Below are 14962 nucleotides of genomic sequence, written 5' to 3' on the forward strand. Positions count from 1 at the left end.
TCCCTTTCTTTGAAAGGCTCTTGGGGTTGGTGGGGTTATCCCTTCAATCTCTAACAGACTCTTAAGAACATAAGAATGGCCATACTGGGTCAAACTAAAGGTCCATGTAGGCCAGTATTCTGTCTTCTGGCAGTGGCCAATGCCAGGTGCTTCTGAGGGAATGAACAGAACAGGTAATTATCGAGAGATCCATCACCTGTCGCCCATTCCCACCTTCTTGTGAAGGGGTCTTCTTTATGTACAGATTGCTGTTTCCACTAAGTTAATAAACTCACTCCCTTTCCTGTTCACAGCCCCTGGGATGAAATCCCAGCCCCAGTGAAGCCAATGGCAAAACTCCCAGTGACTTCCGTGGGGCCAGGATTTCACCAATGGTTTTTCCTCCCTTCTCACATGATTGCTGATTCCCTGCCCTCATTAGCTCTTAGTGGCAGTGGCTCTGGTAAGGAAGCCCCTAATTACTTCATTTCCCTGGTTCTCCTTTATCTCTTTCCAACTGCCATGGAATCTTTAGGATTCAGCATTGTGTTCATCTCTTAACAAGGCCTCTCTCTCTTTCTAAATTTATTAAAATGCTGTTTATTGGAGATTATTACAAATAAATGCTTCATACACATATTCTCTAGCTCCTTCTCTTCTGCCTCCTCTTCAGATGACCCTCACCTGTACCTTGCCTCTTGCTCCATCTCTTCCTATTACCAGTGCCAAACAACAAGCAGATGAGATCTTATAAAATGGTCCATTTTGAAACCAGTTTATTCAGGACTGAATAATGTATGTGTGGAATTAAAATTTATGAAGACTCGTGATTCAAGTCTAAGAAGATACTTTTAAAAATAATGAGAAGAGTAAAGAAAGTGTTTTAAGATAATTTGGAAGAAGATTGGATGAAAGGAAACTATTCATGAAATTATAGGCTATAACTTAATTTTCTCCCCTGTTGAAATTATTTTTATTTCTAGAAATCCAGCCATTTGACTTGGAATGTCACCAGATTGTTTTTCAATCCATGTATTAACTGCTCAGGACATGGTTTCTTAACCCATATATAAACCAATCCTTGAGCATGGACAGATTGCACACTATGGGGGCAATCGTACCCCAAAATGTATGTGATCTCCCCTATTCCCTGCAGAGCTGGGGCTCTGTAACTCTGTTTCATACAGATACCACAGAGGCCTCAATGCTGCATGGAGAGAGGAAGGATTGGGTGAGAGAGGGGAACAATTAACAAGTTGGAGTGAGAGATGCATATCGAGTGGAGTTTACAAAAGAAAGCTTATCCATCAGTTTTGGGGTGGGGGAGCAGAATTGTCAAGGGCACAGATGCATGGGACTTCTGTGCAATTGACCCTGACCACCTGAAAAATCACCAGAGAGTTTGGGAGGTTAGTTTTCTCAGCTTGTTCAGCAGGGGATCAAAGCTCACCCCCTGCAACAGAGCAATTGGAGAGACTTTCCATAAGGGCATCATCACAGTTTTCCTTTCTCTAAATTCCCTCCTACATTTATTGCAGATTGATGCAATCCATCCCCATTATTGCAACCACCCACAGTATTTAGAAATAGTGTTTTCATGCATGTTATTGCTATTACACCCACTTCTTGTCTGATTGAAACAGATTTTAGTTGCAAGATGTCATGCAGTAACATGAAGTTATCACAATATCCTGGAACAAGAATTACTCTTCCCACTCACTTCTCCATTATTTATAATATTTGAGCAGACATGTCCAAAGGGTATACCCTACATCACAGTTAGCTGTTGACTTCTCCAATCACCCGTTGGATAACCTGGTCAGAGACCAATGCATTGGATGTCATCATCATCGTGTTTCCATTACGCCTCTGACATTTAGGTCAGCGACAAACCTTCTCCACTCCTGTCTGTTTCTGGCAAGTCTTTCAATGGTTCCCCAGCTGTGCCCCAGGTTTTTGAGCTAGACTTCCACAGCTCTTCACCATGTTGTTTTTGGGCAGCCTAGTTTTCGCTTGCCTTTAGGTGTCCATCTTATTGCTCATCCGGTGATGGAATCTGTTTCCAACCGAAGCACATGGCCAATCCATCTCTAATGCCTCCTGTCAGTGATGGTGCTCATATCCTCTTGGCTGCACTGTGCCAATAGATCTTGGTTTGAGATTGTCCTGGGCCAAAAGATACGGAGGATTTTTCTGAGGCAGATTATATGGAATGAAGACAGTTTGGACATGTCATACTGTCTCATTCCCCGCCATTCTGCACTATAAAGTAATGTTGAAAGTATGCCACTCTGATAAATCTTGAGTTTGGTTTTGGTTTTGTATGTTGATAATTTCCAGACTGTATTTAAGCGCCTGAAGGTGTTCCTGGCTTTATTGATTTTGTTCTGGATGTCCTGGCTTGTTCCACTGTCCTGGCTGATGGTGCTGCCCAAGTATATGAATGTTTCTACATTGGTGGGAACATAACCCTCTACCCATACTTGTGATGGTGAGGCAATATTAAAGGTCATGATATCTGTCTTATTGTGGTTGATTTTCAGTCCAATTTGCAGGCTGAATGCATTGTCGAGTTGTTTTTTCTTGTATATGGTGTTGGGTATGTGATAGGAGAGCGAGATCATCTGCGAAGTCCAGGTCTTCAAGGGATGAGAAAGGTGTCCATTTAATGCCTCTTGGGATGTCTTCTGTTGTACGGTGCATTATCCTGTCAATGGCAATGTTGAAGAGGATGACAGACATGACACACGTCTGACATACTCCTGTTTTGGCTTCAAAACTGAGCTCACTGTGATCAACATTGCATGTAAAGTTGAAATAAAAGCTTTTGATGATGTTGATTATACAGAGAGGAACTCCATATGCCTGCAGAATGTGCCATAGACTGGTCCTGTGAATGCTATCAAAAGTCCTTTCAAAGTCTATGAAATTTATGTAGAGTTGCCGTTGCCATTCTAAGCACTGTTCTATTATATTTCATAGAGTGAAGATCTGGTCTGTGCATCCATGCCCTTTCTGAAAACCAGCTTGCTCTTTTCAGAGAACTCCATCAACTACCTCTGCTATACACTGGACTATGATCTTACACAATACTATGCTTGGCACAGATAAAAGTGTGATACCATGCCAGTTATTACAATCGCTGAGAGTTCCTTTATTTGGTATCTTCACTATAGCCCCATTGGTCCACTCATCTGACACTTTTTCCCTTTCCCACACTGATGTAAATAGAGGGGCCAGGATAAATGCTGCTAACTCAGGATTTACCTTGAACTATTCTGCATTCAAGTTATCCTTGCCAAGAGCTTTCCCATTTTTTAAGGATTTGGTGACTTGAATGATCACTTCCTTAGTTGGGGCGTCTGTATTGATATCAAGATCTTCTTCTGCCTCCTGGATGTTTGCTTACTCTTTAGGTGGCTCCCTGTTCAGCAATTCTTTGAAATGCTCTGTCCGTTTCTTGTTCTTTTCTGGTTGTTAGTAGGTGGCCTTCTTTGTCCCTGATGAGAGTGTTTATTGATGTCTGCTTTTTACCACTTATAAGCTGCATCATTTTGTAGATGGTTCCTTGTTCACCATGAGCAGCTGCATCCTCTGCTTGTGTTGCCAGATTATCAATATAATGTCGTTTGTCCCCTCTCACAAGACATTTGACCTCCCGGTGTGCCTTGCTCTACTACTCGTGGTATTTTTCCTTTAGCTTCTGGGATTTTGTGTCTAAAACTTTTTTCTTCAGAGCTTGTCTGGTTTCTATGGTGTTTCATGTGCTGGGTGTAATCCACTCCTTCCTTCTCTTCTGCCTGTAGCCTACACAAGCTTCACTGCACTGTTTATAAATTGCTGCTACTTTGTCCCACTTCTTGTTGATCTCCTCATCTGCATTCTCCTCCTCTTCATCAAGGTCTGCAAATGCTTGAAATCTGTTCTTTAACTGCAGAACAAAGGCTTTCTCTATTTCAGAGGACTTTAGTTTTTCAATGTCATAACATCTATGTCCCTTATTTGGTGGACCCACATTTCTCAGGTCTAGCTTGATGGAGGCTGTCACAAGGTGGTGGTTGCTGCCAACATCTGCAGCCCCTCTCACTTTCACATCTGTCATTGAGCATTGTCATTTGCCATTGATCATAGAATATCAGGGTTGGAAGGGACCTCAGGAGAACATCTAGTCCAACCCACTGCTCAAAGCAGGACCAATCCCCAATTAAATCATCCAACCAATTTTTGCCCCATATCCCTAAATGGCCCCCTCAATGGTTGAACTCAAAACCCTGGGTTTAGCAGGCCAGTGCTCAAACCACTGAGCTATTCCTCTCCCCTTGGTCAATCTGGTTCTTATCTCTGCCATTTGGAGAACATCATGTCAGCTTGTGAATTTCGTTATGTTGAAATAGGGTTCCGCCGATGACTAGGTCATTCATATTACAGAAATCAATAAGCCTCTTTCTGTTTCCATTCATGGTGCCACACACATGTCCTCTCATTGCTCTGTCATTGTTTGTGTTGTCCTTACCGACCTTTGCATTCAGGTCTCCCATGACAAGAGTTAGGTCGTGGCACTCTCTCTAACTCTGCCAGTAGTGTAAGGTAGAATTTGTCCTCTACTTCTTCATCACTGTCATTTGTCAGAACATAGCACTGAATCAGGGTAATATTATGATGTTTCCCTTTCAGTCTGGCTCTCATAAGTCTGCTGCTGATGGACTTCCACTTGGAATGGGATGGAATGCTCCACTCCCTTCTTCAAATAGCATCAGATGTACTATACTTTAAACGTATAAAATATAATTATATATCATTTAGAATGATGAAGGGGCTTGAAGGCTTCTGCCCTATTGCTTATTGATGAAATTAACATCTACAGCTCATTCCCACTTGAACTGAGTATTATATTAGTTAATAATTGGGTTGGATATATTAATGGTAGAATTGAAAAGCACTGACTGAACACTCATTTGTAATTTATAAATTTAGCTAACTGAATTGTTTAAATGTGTTCTTCTGCAATTAGGTATAATATATTGTTACTATTAAAAGAAGGGTTATCCTGTGGTTATGGACTGGTACTCAGGTGACTTGAGTTCAGTTCCTAGCTCTACCACAAACTTCCTTTGTGACTTCAGGCAAATCACTTAGTCCCAGAGCCTCAATGGAAGTTAGGAGCCTAAATACCTTTGAGGAGCTGAGCCTTAATCTCTCTAGCTCTGATCCTCAAAAGTACTGAGGTGCTTAACTCCCATTACCACAATTCCCTACCTATATTTGGGAAATAATAATACATCCTCTTTCTTATGTCTTGTTTGTCTTGTGTATTTAAATTGTAAAATCTTGGGGGCAGGGACTGCCTCTTTCTATGTATGCATTCAATACATTCATTCTATGTATGAATTTGAAGATATTGCTGTTGACTTTAAGGGGTTGTCTGCACTACTGCCTGAGTCAATGTAACTTACGTCGCTCTATGGTGTGAAAAAGCCACTCCTCTGAGCGACGCAAGTTCCATCAACTTAAAGCAGTGTTCTGTTGGCATAGCACATCTTCACCAGATGCACTACAGTGGCGTGCTGATGTAGCGCAGTAGTGTAGGCTAGACCTAAGTATGTTATACTGTGCTACTTTGAGTAATAAGCATACATTTATCCATTCCTATGCAGAGATTGTCAGTTTCTTGCCAGAATAGTCAAAAATAGGGGGTTTCTTCAATTTTTAGGTGTAAATGAGGCCATCTGGAGGGAGGTGATATTATCTTCGTAGGCATAGTAAACTTGAGCCAGACAGTTTTTTGTCTTTAAAAAATATTTTGCTGCTGTTTCAATCAAAAGGGGTCCTGATAGTGAGAACAGTGTGTTGAACTCTATAACATGTCATCTTACCTGTCCCTTCTGTCCACTAATGTGAACATGGAGCTCTGTAATGAAGGGGAAACCAAGAAGAGTTTTAGATATGTAAGTATAACAGTCCGGAGGAGGCTGGTCTGTAAATAAGTGCCCTTCTCCTTGGTTGGTGTGCCTCTGCCTTGGGTAATAAATCCAGATTTCTGGGGAAGTGTTGGGATTATATCAACATGGGTGACTCGGCAGGGCTGTTTTCTGTTGCTAGGCGTTTGACATATTTTAAGCTACTGATTTGGAGACATAGCAAAACTGTTATAAATAATGACTTTTAGCTGATATATCAAGTGTGTGTGTGTGTACATGTATGTGTACTATATTAGATATACAGTATATCAAGACTAGAAATGAGCCAAATTAAAGTTTGTGCCACTCAGGCACAAAACATATTTTGTAATGCATGCTTAAGTAAATCTAAACAGGTCCAGGAATAATTTATCCTAGTGTGTGATGATGTTTTCAAAATATAATCTGAGGATCAACAGTAGTTCATGGAGCTTTTCCTAGTGGACCAAAGAATGTAACATTTTGATGAACAAGGATTGAGGATTTTGGAGGGAAGAAGAGGATCTTTTTTCATGTGGTGCAAAGAATGAAATATTTGGAGAACAACTGGTTTAACCTAATTAAAGGCTTCCATTTATCTCAGAACTCACTCTCTGAGACATGATATGAGCTCTATGATCTTTCTGACACTGTTTTACAAAACTGGGTAAATGTTTTTATCCCCCTTTTACAGATTGGTAAACTAAAGCACACCAATTTTAAAAGGTAATCAGACAAGTCAATGGCAGAGACAGAAACAAAACCAAATCTCCTGATTCCCTGCCTGGAACCCTGTCTACACTGCCTTCCTGGGTATGTCTCCCTGATGTCTGCTGGGGAGGGAAGGAAGCTCCTCAAAAACTGTGTTAAATCTTTTCCAAAAATGTTCTGTGTGTTTTTACTTGTGAACTTTGCTTTTATATCTGTGTGTAGAAGTCTCACATGTTCCAACATTCTGACTGCCTAGGGGATAGGAGAGGAGGACTGCAAGTTATTTAAACAGAATATAAGGTAGATGGAAAGTAGCCCACAGTAATGGAAACATTCACAAGACTAGTAATGAACTAAACCAAAGTTATTAAACTGGCTTTTAAAATCTAGGTAGTGCGAGGATCTGGTTATCAACTGTCTCAGGTCAAGAATAACAGAATCCTTTCTCAGATCAGGGTAGTGTAAATTACAAATGTTTCTAGAGGACTAACATTGTCATTAGGACTCTCTGGAATTCTGCAACTTGTGAGACTTGCATTCTGTATGAATAAACAAACTAATTTTGTTTGTGATGGTGTTCCTCAGAAAAAATCTGGGTATTTGCCAACTATTCCCAACTTTGCCCTTCCTCCCCCCCACCCCCCATTTCATCAATTTGTTTTCTTTTTTCAACTGGCAGTAGTGAGCAGGTTACGTGTGTGTGATCAGGGTTAGAGTTAACCTATAAGCTTCCATAGCCAAACACTGGTCATACCTAAAGATAAGATTTTGTCTGGAGGTCACAGAGTTTGTGATTTTTAGAGATGTCTGTGACATTTTCTGCTTCAGCTTCAGGTCTGGGGCGGTGGGGCCAAAGCTGCCAGCCACCACAGGAGATGGAGAGCCAAGCTGCCATGGCCAGGTCACGGGCTTCCATTAATTTTTGTTTATTGCCCATCACCTGTCAGTGACTTTTACTAAAAATAACCATGACAAAATCTTAGTCATACCCTAGCCTCACTTGCTTCAGAAATGTTCTTTGATCAATGGTACGTCTAATTTGTATTAGAGCTAAAACCATGCTTCACATAATCCTGGCTCTTCCTCCTTATTCCCACCTACTAAATTACATTAAAAGATACCTAAAAACACATGAAGTTCTGTTGCCCCTTGACCCAAATGGTTAGCCATTATTTGGGGCCTTGCCAGGTTGCTTTTGCTAAGAGGAGAAATTGATGATCGAGTCAGATGTTTCTTTATGCATCCCTGTTTATTTATATAAACATACACCAAGTCCTGTTTCACTTTAACAGTAGGAACTAACACCAGCACAGCAGACATTTTCTTTGCTCATGATTTTCAAGCCTGCTTTTCCAGCCAGTCCTGTGCCCCAAGGAGTTCTGGCTTTGCTACCTCTCAGAAACATTATGCCAATTGTTTCTCTGGATGTCTCATTCCTTTCTGCTTCTAGCAAACACAGACACACACAGCTGCAATCCAAACAATGCTTCAGTCTCTGCATTTTCAATCAATCAATAACCCTCTGGAGTTAGTTCTTGCTCAGGCCTTCCCATGTGGTCTAGTGCCTTTGGCAGTGGCTTCTGTTGTTTCAACGATCTTACTCCATAAAGGAGCTTAATTACTTATTCCATTTCCCCCGGAATTAAGGATGGCTAGCACAGCCATCAGCTTTAGCGAGGACTGTAACTACAGAAAAAAGATCAACTTAGAATCATAGAATATCAGGGTTGGAAGGGACCTCAGGAGATCATCTAGTCCAACCCCCTGCTTAAAGCAGGACCAATCCCCAGACAGGTTTTTGCCCCAGATCCCTAAATGGTCCCCTTGAGGGTCACTTGATGACAGCCATGAAATCTTCCACCATAGCAGCACATTCCTAATGTTCCTTTTCCATGTCAGCAATTGTAGTTGCAACAGGAATGTTATGTGTAATGTTATGAATGGGAGAACTGGCAGTCTGGGTATTTATAAATGGGAGGTGATCTGTGAAACCATGGATGTCCACAAGACACTTAACATTACTGAAAAGTTTAAGGCCTTGTCTACACTACAGGACTATTTCGAATCTACTTAATTCGAATTTGTGGATTCGACCTTATGAAGTCGAATTTGTGTATCCATACTAAATACACTAATTCGAACTTCTGAGTCCACATTCACGGGGCCGGCGTCGACTTTCGAAGCGGTGCACTGTGGGAAGCTATCCCACAGTTCCCGCAGTCCCCGCTGCCCATTTGAATTCTGGGATTTCCCCCCAATGCATGCTGGGGGAAAAAATGTGTCGAGGGTGGTTTTGGGTAACTGTCGTCATTGAACCGTCAATCACGCCCTCACTCCCTCCCTCCCTGAAAGCGCCTGCGGGCAATCTGTTCGTGCACTTTTCTGGTCAGTGACAGCGTGGACGCCACAGCACTGCAAGCATGGAGCCCGCTGCGATCCTCGCCGTTTTCTCCTCCTCGCACTTTATCGTCCACCTCTTCCACATTCAGCTGCTGAGAAATTGGGCTACTTTTCAATGGTTCTGCAAGCACTGGGGGACCATAGGGGACGTTTTACCAACATGAACGTCGGATGGCCGGGCAAGGTTCCTGATGCATGTGTTCTCAGGAACTGTGGGCTGCTCAGACGCCTGCTGGAAGGTAGTTTCTTCCCGTACCACGAAATAACTGTTGTGGATGTGCATTTGCCTATAGTGATCCTCGGTGACCCAGCCTGCCCGCTAATGCACTTGCTCATGAAGCCCTATACAGGCGCCTGGGACAGCGACAAGGAACTCTTCAAATACCAGCGAGCAGCGAGCAGCGAGACCTGTGACTGTTCAGTTTCTTTACAGAGAAGCTGAACCTGCCCCTGTTTCTTTACCCAGTTACTGTTGACTCTCCTCTTCGGTTAAATACCCCGTTCTCCCCGTTTCCTCCACTTCCAAGACACGTGTAAAAATAAAATACATGTCACACTGTTACTGAGGAGAGGTTTCTTTATTCATGACTTTTCGTTAAAGGGTCGAAACTGGAACGCAGACTGCGGTGGGTAGGGTGTGCGCTGATGTAAAGACCGCCTCTAAACTTAAGGAATGACAGGCTCCTGCTCCTACAGCGGTCCGCATTGCCGGACTGCTTGTTTCAACGGAGCCTGCCATCCCTCCTTTTTGGGATTCTGTGTGCGAGCGGCTATGTGGCCTTGTGGCGGAGGAGGACGGATACAGATTCCTCTGCTGCGTGACTCAGCGGTCCACAACAAGGACCGCTGTATAAGATCTGTACCCGACCTCCCCCCGCTAAAAAGTCACATCCCCACTGCCCACACAGAACCTGGAAACCACCTCCCATACCGACCACGGTGCCTGCTGACTGCACTGTGTGTGTTACCCGCTGCTGATCCGGCCCCCGTGTCTGTACCCTGCGAAAGGTGCCTGTCCTATGCAATTAGCAACGCACTTCCCCACGCACCCCATTCAAACACAGTCTTCAGTGAGGAAACATGACGGAAACAGTACTTAACAGCAAAGTATTTTTATTACTTAAGTACACAGTTATGGGATGGGACTGGGATTGGGACTTGTTTGAGTCCGGAAGGGAAGGACTTATGCAAACGTAGGGTATGAGAGCTTTTGGTTACTTGAGCACTCTGCTGGGGTGCAGTGACAGTATTCACGGGCATCCTCCTGGTTATTTAGGGTGAGGGGGGTATGTGACTTTGTGGCGGGGGAGGGCGGTTGCAGAGATACTGCCGGGGGCTCTGTCCTGCAGCGGACCTGCAGAACATACACAAGTCGCCGGAGCGTGTCCGTTTGCTCCCTCAGTAGTACAAGCATTGCTTGAGTCGCCTGCTTGTGTTCCTCACGCCACCTCTCCTCCCATTCGCTGTGTGAGCGCTGGTACAGAGAGACTTTCTCCCTCCACTGCCTCTGCTGGTCCGCCTCGGCTAGGTAGCAGCCCACACATTCATCGAAAATCGTGTCCCTTGTCTTTTTCTTTCGCCGCCTAATCTTCGCCAGCCTCTGCGAGGTGGATGCTGTGCAAGGTCTGGAGACAGTGGAAGCTGTGAGATGGGAAACAGTTAGTTAATTCCTTGCAATGATACTTTTTTGCGAACAATTAACTGAGTCTAGGCTGTCTCTGTGAATTTTTTGTTGAGACCCCTGTGCCTGCTGTTGCACAAATCATTTGCGCGGTGGATTCTGGGTAAATGTCGCCAGTCATTCCTTCCTCCGGGAAAGCAAGGGCAGACAATCATTTCGATCACGTTTTCCATGAAATGCCCTGGCACACGCCATAGCGTGGCAACAATGGACCCTATTTTGCCTTTTGTGTATGTCACCGTATGTGTACTGTATGCCGCTGATAGAGGCGGACCAGCAGCGCTACACAGCAGCATGCTTATGCTTTTGCATGACAGCAGCGATGGTTACCAGGCATACTGCACCGTCTACCATACCATGAACTGGTAAGAAGATGGTAATAAGATGGTCATGGTTACCTGTCCTTTTGCACTGCGCCATTTGGTGCTGTCATAAGTGCCCCTGGTCGATCAGCCAGGGGCGCAAAAGCAAAATTTGGGAATGACTCCCCGAGTCAATCCCTCCTTTTTGGGTATCTAAAAATAGAATCAGTCCTGCCTAGATTATGTGCAAGTGTACTAGAGAACCACTGTATCATACAACCAGAGACCACAGCTGCTCTCTGTCCAATCCTGCATAAATTTTGAGCTGAACGCTATTCACAGGGTGTGCTCCTGAAACAACCCCAGCTGTTCATTCCGTTCTTCCCCCAGCCTTCCTGGGTTCCAATACCATTGTCCCCCCACTTGTGTGATGAAGTAATATAGAATGCATGAATAAGACACAGGTAGTCGTTTGTGAGAAATGAGTGGAAGGAAGCCTCCAGCTGCAATGATAGTCCAGAGATGACATTAAGGGGTGTGGAGGAGGGAGCCACTCATCCCTCTGCTAGTCCAGGGGCAATTGAATCTTTTCTTTACAATGAAGGGTGGGGGCTGATGGATCTCAGCCCCCTGTTGCAATGATGAGGACGGTTACCAGCCATACTGCACCATCTACCATGAAAAATTAGCAACAGGCAGCCTTGACCGACCGGTCCCAAGCAAGTTGGTACGGTTGTCATGGTTACCAGCCCTTTTGCACTGCCCCATGTGCCAATAGGCTGATGATGAGGATGGATTTCCATCGTTTTGTACCATCAGCCATCCATAGCGTGGGGGGAGCAAGGATGTTGGTGTTGAGTGCTGCACCATCGCGTCTATCTGCAGCATTCAGTACAGATACGGTGACATGTAAAAGAGTCAACAGAGGATTGTTTTCCCTTTAACTTCTGGGGGTCGGGGGGGTGCGTAAATTGCCGAGCTATGCCCCGTCCCACCGCGGACACTGTGTTTGACCCTAGAAGCATTTGGAGATCAGCCAAGAATGCAAATGCTTTTCGGAGACAGCAGGAACTGTGGGATACCTTGCGTCCTCGTTCCCCCCTCCCTCCATGAGCGTCCATTTGATTCTTTGGCTTTCCATTACGCTCGTCACGCAGCTGCGTGCTGAGTCTGTGCTATGCCGTCTGTCCGTTTATTTATTAAAAATACTTTGGACCAGGCGTAAGGTAACATTTCTTCCCCTACTTAGATGCAGGAGTCTCCGAGCGAGATCACCGTGAGGACAGGCACTGAAGGAGATAGAGAGCGCATGCTGCGTGAAATCTAGCACGAACCACGGACCTATGCAGCCGTGCTCTGGGAGGCAGTGCTCCCTGAATACCGCATGAAAGCCTCGCGCGGAAAAGTGTGCTATCACGGAGCACCCAATAAGGCAGCTCTCCCCAGGAACCTCCTGCTGATGCTTATCGATTAACGGCAGGAGAGCTTCGTGGCGTTCTCCCAGGAGGATTTCTGTTCTATCACCATATATACAGAGACCTCCTTTTCACACACTTCAGATTCCTGTTATATTAAGAATAAAAGTTAACATGGTTAAAGCACTTACCGACTGCTCCTACCCCTGATTCAGGATCCGGGTTCCTGGCCGGGGAGGGTTGGTAGGGGATCTCCGTGAGGGTGATGAAGAGATCCTGGCTGTCGGGGAAACCAGCGTTGTAAGCGCTGTCGCCTGCCTCGTCCTCCACAAACCCTTCCTCATCTTCCCCGTCCGTGAACATCGTCGAGGAACTGTCCGTCGACACTGTCCCATCATCAGAGTCCATGGTCACTGGTGGGGCAGTGGTGGCAGGCTCCGTAGCGTCCGTTGGCCGCTTTGATTTTTTGGTAGCCTTGTCTGGGGTCCTTGATTTTCACGCGGCGATGCGTTGCATGACGGCTGTATCCTCAGTCTGTATCATGGCTTTGGAGACCTTCTCGTAGGTCTTTGCATTCCGTTCGTTGGAGCGCAGCTCCGAAAGCACAGACTCCTCGCCCCACACACCGATCAGATCCAAGAGTTCCCGGTCAGTCTATGCCGGGTCCCTCTTTCTATTCAGAGATTACATGAACTCCTCTGCTGGAGAGCTCTGCATTGCTGCCGGTGCTGCGGAGCTCGCCCCGATGTGCAACCAGAACGTCAGATTCAAACCGCCCAGACAGGAAAATGAATTCAAATTTTCGCGGGTCATTTCCTGTGTGGCTGGGCAGAGAATCCAAGCTCCGACTGCTGTCCAGAGCGTCAACAGAGTGGTGCACTGTGGGATAGCTCCCGGAGCTACTAAGTTCGATTTCCATCCACACCTAGCCTAATTCGAACTAGCCATGTCGAATTTAGCGTTACTCCACCTGCCGGGGTGGAGTACCAAATTCGAACTAAAGAGCCCTCTAGTTCAAATTAAATGGCTTTCTGGTGTGGACGGTTGAGCGGTTAGTTCGAATTAACGCTGCTAAATTCGAATTAAAGTCCTAGTGTAGACCAGGCCTAAGAAACTGTTCTGTATGAAGGTTATGCTTCCTGCCTTAGAGTCAGCCTTTCCTGTAATACTAACAAACCTAGGGAGGGTCTAAGAATTGCTTCACTGTAAATATTTTTGATTACACAGTTCAGAATTATTGGGCGCTTTGCCCTCCCCATTTCAGTTCAACCATGAATATTCTCTGTACACTATTTATTTAAAATGTTGTGCTATTAAGTGGACACCAGCTTTTCTAGGGCCCCACTTATGTACTTTGTAGGCCTCAAGATAGGAATTACCCTGACATTGAACACCTCTATATCTGAGCTGCCCTGAATTTGGATGGCCAATCAGAAAATTGAAATGCGAAGCTTGGGCCTATCTAATCACTAACATTAAGTTTTTACAGGGAGAACGTTTCATGCCATATTTTCTAGACCCACCACTACAAATAAAAATGACTTTACTGTAAATAGTAACGATTCCAGTAATATTAGTGTTAGTACAAATTAACATTAGACCAGCAAATACTAAAAAGGGAATCCTTCTCACCTTCTACCCACTCCTAAATGCAGGTTACAGCTGCTAATACCTTGCTGATCCCATGGTGCACTAAATGTATGGGTTAATATTAACTTCCAGTGCAGGTCTTGTGATTCCCTGGGAGAGGAACTCCTGGGTTGAGGCTGGAGTTCCTTCTTCTGTAGCATGTCTGAGAAGAGAGAAAGTAGCTTGCTGACTCTGTTGTAGGCCGAGAAGGTGATCCTCATTCTTAATGAGTGAACTAATGGCCTGTATAAAAGAGGCTTTGCTTCTCTCAAGAGAACTAGGTAGGAGGATCTGTCATCTATAAGTTTTCGATACTCAGATGTGTGGCTTGAAAGCTCTGGGAGATGAGTAAAAGTGTGTGTGTGTGTGTGTGTGTGTGTGTGTGTGTGTGTGTGTGTGTGTGTGTGTGTGTGTGTGTGTGTGTGTGTGTGTGTGTGTGTGTGTGTGTGTGTGAGAGAGAGAGAGAGAGAGAGAGAAACTGCTCATTTTTCTTCAAGATAAATGTACAAAATGCAGTGAGAAAACAAGTCCAGCACAATTTATGGATCTGAATTTCAGAAAAACTAAACCCTACTGTGAGGTGAGTCATCTCTCCTTAAATCTTATTGACGGCAGTCTTTGGTAGAAGAGAGCAGGGAATTCTAGGGCTCTAAGAATGCACTCTTTATCCTTTCAAAACAATGAACTTTCAGTCATATCTGGATATTACCTTAATTTTACCCTGTCATATGAGCAGAAGCAGCAATCTATTACTGGATAACAGATCAGAGTCTATATGTGATTGTATAACTTGTATGTGCTTCAAATATCTCCAAATAGAATACAAATGTTCTTAAAGTGCAGCCAGAATTCAACAATATACTGCAGTGTACATACTATATTAATTTAGTTTATTCAGTTATGTACTGA

Source organism: Mauremys mutica, chromosome 9 (genome assembly GCF_020497125.1).
Source record: "Mauremys mutica isolate MM-2020 ecotype Southern chromosome 9, ASM2049712v1, whole genome shotgun sequence".
Taxonomy (NCBI): domain Eukaryota; kingdom Metazoa; phylum Chordata; order Testudines; family Geoemydidae; genus Mauremys; species Mauremys mutica.